The following is a 6,753-nucleotide window of genomic DNA, read 5'->3' as shown; positions in this document are numbered from 1 at the left end:
ACGGACAACTTTAGCATTTTAGCTAATTAGCAACATACTACTTTTTAGCTACTTTGCAAATACTTAGCTAAACCTTCCCCTAACCTAACTCATAACCATAACCTTAACCCTTAGCCTAGCTAACGTTAGAGTTAGCCACCTAGCTAACGTTAGTGACAACAAATTGTAATTCGTAACATATCAAAAGAAATGGATGGTGGACATCCACAAATTAATACATACCATACGAAACGTAACATGTCATACTAATTGGAGTGTCCCAGATTTACATTTACTGTGTTACGTTTACCCATGAATCCAGGTTGGTAGTAGCCTAATTAAAGTGGGAAATTCAAGCATTGCAGATTGTAAAATTAATTTTCAATGAAACAGAATACTAATCAGTAACCAATAGATATTCTTTAGAATATACCACTATTCTGTAGGCCTATAGCCTACCTTAGCTGTCCTCTCACTCTCTCGCAGCTTGGATATAAAGTTTGTGCTGCATAAAACCAGTCTATGAATGCCAAATAATACAATCGGTCCTCAACTGGCAGCTTCATTAAATAGTACCCGCAAAACACCAGTCTCAACGTCAACAGTGAAGAGGCGACTCCGGGATGCTGACCTTCTAGGCAGACTTGCAAAGAAAAAGCCATATCTCAGACTGGCCAATAAAAATAAAAGATGAAGATGGGTAGTCTGAGATATGGCTTTTTCTTTGCAGCTCTACCTAGAAGCATCCCGGAGTCGCCTCTTCACTGTTGACGTTGAGACTGGTGTTTTGCGGGTACTATTTAATGAAGCTGCCAGATGAGGACCTGTGAGGCGTCTGTTTCTCAAACTAGACACTCTAACGTATTTGTCCTCTTGCTCAGTTGTGCACCGGGGCCTCCCACTCCTCTTTCTATTCTGGTTAGAGCCAGTTCGCACTGCTCTGTGAAGGGAGTAGTACACAGCGTTGTACGAGACCTTCAGTTTCTTGGCAATTTCTCGCATAGAATAGCCTTCATTTCTCAGAACAAGAATAGACTGACGAGTTTCAGAAGAAAGTTCTTTGTTTCTGGCCATTTTGAGCCTGTAATCGAACCCACAACTGCTGATGCTCCAGATACTCAACTAGTCTCAAGAAGGCCAATTTTATTGCTTCTTTAATCAGCACAACAGTTTTCAGCTGTGCTAACATAATTGCAAAAGGGTTTTCTAATGATCAATTAGCCTTTTAAAATGATAAACTTGGATTAGCAAACACAACGTGCCATTGGAACACAGGAATGATGGTTGCTGATAATGGGCCTCTGTACGCCTATGTAGATATTCCATTAAAAACCAGCCGTTTCCAGCTACAATAGCCATTTACAACATTAACAATATCTACACTGTATTTCTGATCAATTTGATGTTATTTTAATGGACAAAAAAATTGCTTTTCTTTAGAAAACAAGGAAATTTCTAAGTGACCCCAAACTTTTGAACGGTAGTGTATATATATTTGCAAAGTAATATATGGGGGATTGGAAGTGATGCAGACAATTACATTGATGGAAGCTACAATCTATCTGCAATTTTAAAGCTGATCTACCCCCCCCCCCAAAAAAAATATATATATATATATATAATAATAATAATATAATACTAATAAAAATAACATTATCAAAAAGAAAAAAGTGTTACGGTGTAGCAAAAAAACCAATAATGGACTTTATGTTCACAATGTATAGCCATCGATATTATCTTTATGACTGAAATGGGGAAAATGGATATGTCATCGGATATTCCCTTGAATTCTTCATCGAGTGGTGTGATCATCTTTCAGTTCCAGCCAGGTGAGTCTGTTTTTCTATGTCCCAAATGACACCATATTCCTATATAGTGCACTACTGTTGACCAGGGCCCATGGTGTGCTGAGTGCATGTGTAGTATTGTGTATAGGCAACACTGTCCAGTTTGTTTGCACTATCATTGGAAATTCAACTATTCAAAGCTTGGCTTCCATCTCTCCTTCCTTCCTTCCTTCCTTCCCTCCCTCCTTCCCTCTCTCCTTCCCTCCCTCCTTCCCTCTCTCTTTCCCTCTCTCCTTCCCTCCCTCCTTCCCTCTCTCCTTCTCTCCCTCCTTCCCTCCCTCCTTCCCTCTCTCCTTCCCTCCCTCCTTCCCTCACTCCTTCCATCCCTCCTTCCCTCACTCCTTCCATCCCTCCTTCCCTCTCTCCTTCCCTACCACCTTCCCTCTCTCCTTCCCTCCCTCCTTCCCTCTCTCCTTCCCTCTCTCCCTTTCCTTTTCCCCTCCCTCACCATTTTCCATTTGCCTCTCTCTCTCTCTATCTCGCTCTCTCGCTCCCCTCTTTTGCCCTCCCTCTCCTCTTGCCCTCTCTCCCCTCTCCCTCCTCTTTTCCATCCCCCTCTCTCCCTCTCTCTCTCATTCATCTATGTTTACCTCAGTGGATTTGCATAGCTGGGACTTTTCATTAAAACACACATGCTCGCTTGTCTGTGCACACATAGACTGCATCCTAAATGGTAACCTATAACTGATAGCCGTGATCTTTGCATCAAAGTAAGTCATCTGTTTATGCTCTCTTCCTAGTGTAGCCTGGTGTCACTACGAGAACATAGATACAGGAAGATAGACAGAGGGAGAGAGAGAGAGACAGAGAGAGAGAGCGAGAGAGAGAGAGAGAGAGAGAGAGACAGAGAGACATGAATGAATGACATGATAATTGCTAGGGGTGCGTCACTAACATGTCACAAACAGACAGAGGGCATCAGAACAAACATGGGTTCAAATCACAGGAGGCTGGTGAGGGGAGAACGGCTCATAACAATGGCTGGAGTGAATGGAATGGTATCAAACTCTCTCTCGTTGATCTATGTTCACCTCAGTGGATTTGCATAGCAGGGGCAGGGACTTTTCATTGAAACACACATGCGCACTTGTCTGTGCACACATAGATGCATCCTAAATGGCACCCTATTCCCATTTTAGTGCACTACTTTTGACCAGGGCCCATAGGGTTCTGTTCGAAAGTAGTGCACTCTGTAGGGATTAAGATGCCATTTGGGACGCTGACATACGCACTTATTTGCTTAAAGGCGCACTCTGTAATTTTCACAGCAATTTTTAAGCCATTTAAATGAATGATAAATACTCATTGAATATCAATTATAAATTATAGTTAAATTAAATTTGAGAGTGGTTACATTTCCCTAGTGTCATCTCTCAGCTTTTTAGCAAACCAAGTGGCAGGGCTGCCATTTTGTTGCTGTTTGAATTACGGAGTGGGGCTTTAAATCATGAATGTGATACCAAACATACAGCTATGGAATAAATTGATGATTAGATTATGATTGAACAATATGTTCAAAGACCACACATACCCTATTCACACTATTGTGCTGACCCAAATCTGATGTATTATTTTCATGTTTTCCTTTACAGTTACAGTTCCAGCAACTATAGTAGTTGAGTAGCCAGAACAGAGCAGTAGAGCTCTATAGTGGTTGTGTAGCCAGGACAGAGCAGTAGAGTTCTATAGTGGTTGTGTAGCCAGGACAGAGCAGTAGAGTTCTATAGTGGTTGTGTAGCCAGGACAGAGCAGTAGAGTTCTATAGTGGTTGTGTAGCCAGGACAGAGCAGTAGAGTTCTATAGTGGTTGTGTAGCCAGGACAGAGCAGTAGAGTTCTATAGTGGTTGTGTAGCCAGGACAGAGCAGTAGAGTTCTATAGTGGTTGTGTAGCCAGGACAGAGCAGTAGAGTTCTATAGTGGTTGTGTAGCCAGGAGAGAGCAGTAGAGTTCTACAGTGGCTGTGTAGCCAGGACAGAGCAGTAGAGTTCTATAGTGGTTGTGCAATCAGGACAGAGCAGTAGAGTTCTATAGTGGTTGTGTAGCCAGGACAGAGCAGTAGAGTTCTATAGTGGTTGTGTAGCCAGGACAGAGCAGTAGAGTTCTATAGTGGTTGTGTAGCCAGGACAGAGCAGTAGAGTTCTATAGTGGTTGTGTAGCCAGGACAGAGCAGTAGAGTTCTATAGTGGTTGTGCAATCAGGACAGAGCAGTAGAGTTCTATAGTGGTTGTGTAGCCAGGACAGAGCAGTAGAGTTCTATAGTGGTTGTGTAGCCAGGACAGAGCAGTAGAGTTCTATAGTGGTTGTGTAGCCAGGACAGAGCAGTAGAGTTCTATAGTAGTTGTGTAGCCAGGACAGAGCAGTAGAGTTCTATAGTGGTTGTGCAATCAGGACAGAGCAGTAGAGTTCTATAGTGGTTGTGTAGCCAGGACAGAGCAGTATAGTTCTATAGTGGCTGTGTAGCCAGGACAGAGCAGTAGAGTTCTATAGTGGTTGTGTAGCCAGTACAGAGCAGTATAGTTCTACAGTGGTGGTGTAGCCAGGACAGAGCAGTAGAGTTCTATAGTGGCTGTGTAGCCAGGACAGAGCAATAGAGCTTGGTTTGACTCAGCTTGGTGCAGTAGTATGAAAAAAATACACCCACACTAAATGTACTGCAAATGGAAAGGTCACAGGCGAACTCTTGCAATTGAGCTGCAGAGAATAAAAGAAAGAGTTACAGTAAGCACACACGCACACATTTGTATCGTCTAAAACATAGCGTCTCTATTCAAATCCGCCAGGACATTGTGCACAATAGCACAGCCCACAACAAACTGTTTTCTATTTGTGTATCTAATTTCTCCTCTGTTATTTTACTGAATGCTTTACTAACTTTCTTTCTCCCAACCCTCTGTCTCTCTGTCTCTCTTTCTCTCTCTCTGTCTCTCTTTCTCTCTCTGTCTGTCTCTCTCTCTCTCTCTGTCTCTCTCTCTCTCTCTCTTTCTCTCCTTCTGTCTCTCTTTCTCTCTCTCTGTCTGTCTCTCTCTCTGTCTGTCTCTCTCTCCCTCTCTCTCTTTCTCTCCCTCTCTTTCCCTCTCTCTTTCTCTTTCTCTCTGTCTCTCTATCTCTCTCTCTCTTTCTCTCGCTCTCTCTCTCTCCCTCTCTCTCTCTCTCCCCTCTCTCTCCTCTCCCTCCCTCCCTCCCTCTCTCTCTCTCTCTCTCTCTCTCTCGCCCTCTCTCTCTCTCTCTCTCTCTCTCTCTCTCTCTCTCTCTCTCTCCCTCCTTCCCTCTCCAGAAGAATTAGTGTTTGTGTATCAAGATCCAGGGTGACTGTTACTACTATGTGTCGAGTCTGCCTGACCCCATCCCCACCCATGCTAGGAACTGTGTTCAGATGGGGCTTGACATGTGCACTGCCATCAATTCAGTCTGCCAACCAACCAATCACTGCTCTTCATCACCTCTCACATATAATTCTCTCTCCTTCATCTGTATCTGCCTGTCATTCAATATGTCAATCAACTCCAGGTGTCAACTCCATGTGTCAACACGTGTCAACTCTATGTATCAACTCCATGTGTCAACTCCATGAATCAACTCTATGTATCAACTCCATGTTTCACCTCTGAGAATCACTTTTGTGAACTGCTTTAATCATACACGTTATCGTATACAGTATAAATCTGTATCATTTTACGATATCATGTAGATTGATAAATCATTTATCTCAATCACTAATCTAATTTCTCTATTCATTACTTTATTGGCTCTATTTCTGATAAATCACCTAGTCTCGCTGCCAATGCAGAAATAGTTTAACATAGTCTGTATAACATGGTTTGTGATCTGATTGTTATAACCTTGTCATATCTCTGTAGTAAACTACGGAAGGCAACAGGTGTGGAGATCAGTATGAGAGTGGGCGTGCACTCCGGCAACGTTCTCTGTGGCTATGTGTGTTATGATAGCTTTATGCAAGTGTGTGTTCAGGTGGGCACAACGTTACAGATAATTCAGACAGAAACGTCTTCGGTAGAACAGATATGATTGCTTACCATGCAGAATAAGGCATTGTGTCAGTCATATTAGTGGTCATACGCATATCCTTAAAAACATAGGTGCTGGGCTAACAAAGAATACTAGTAAAGAACAAGAAGGCCCGCACACTTTTAAAGCTCCCAATTCTCCGCTTTATTGACAACATGTCAGTTCTATTCATTACATTTCTACCTGCAATGTTTCCCACCCAAGGCGTGTCCACATCACAGAGGAGACACTGGGACACTTAGCTGGGGCATACCAAGTGGAGGACGCTGACGGAGGGAACCGGGACTCTCTGCTAAACGGGAGGAAAACCTACCTGGTGGTCGACCCCTATAAGGAAGATACCACCTCTAGGAAGAAGGAAGAGGTGTGTGCAGTGTGCATGTTTTAGAACATGTTGTTGTGTGTATTGGTGTGGTTATGTATGTGTTGAAATGCTGTTAGATGCCTGTATGTGTACAAAAATGGTCAGTGGTCGTAAGCAGCGAGCCGCAGTGAGGATGTCTCGGTACCATCAGCCCCTTCTCTGACCTCGGCAACCCTGAGGCCACACCCACCCGGCTGCCAATCAACCCGACCGGCGCCGGTGCCAACCAATCACAGCCGTCCACAGTGAGTGATGTACCTGTTGAACCCACCGGCCTACTCTGTTCATTTAGACACGTAGACACACACATTCAACGGCATTCACACTCATGCATGACATACTTTCACACCCCTTATCCCCCCCCCCCCCACCTCATAATCCTAAATAGGCTTTATTTATTTATTTGTATTTCACCTTTATTTAACCAGGTAAGCCAGTTGAGAACAAGTTCTCATTTACAACTGCGACCTGGCCAAGATAAAGCAAAGCAGTGCGATAAAAACAACAACAACACAGAGTTACATCTGGGATAACAAA

This window comes from Coregonus lavaretus, assembly GCF_964263955.1.
Source record: "Coregonus lavaretus genome assembly, chromosome: 39".
NCBI classification, from domain to species: domain Eukaryota; kingdom Metazoa; phylum Chordata; class Actinopteri; order Salmoniformes; family Salmonidae; genus Coregonus; species Coregonus lavaretus.
The sequence above is the reverse complement of the archived record's forward strand: the minus strand, read 5'-3'. Positions refer to the sequence as shown.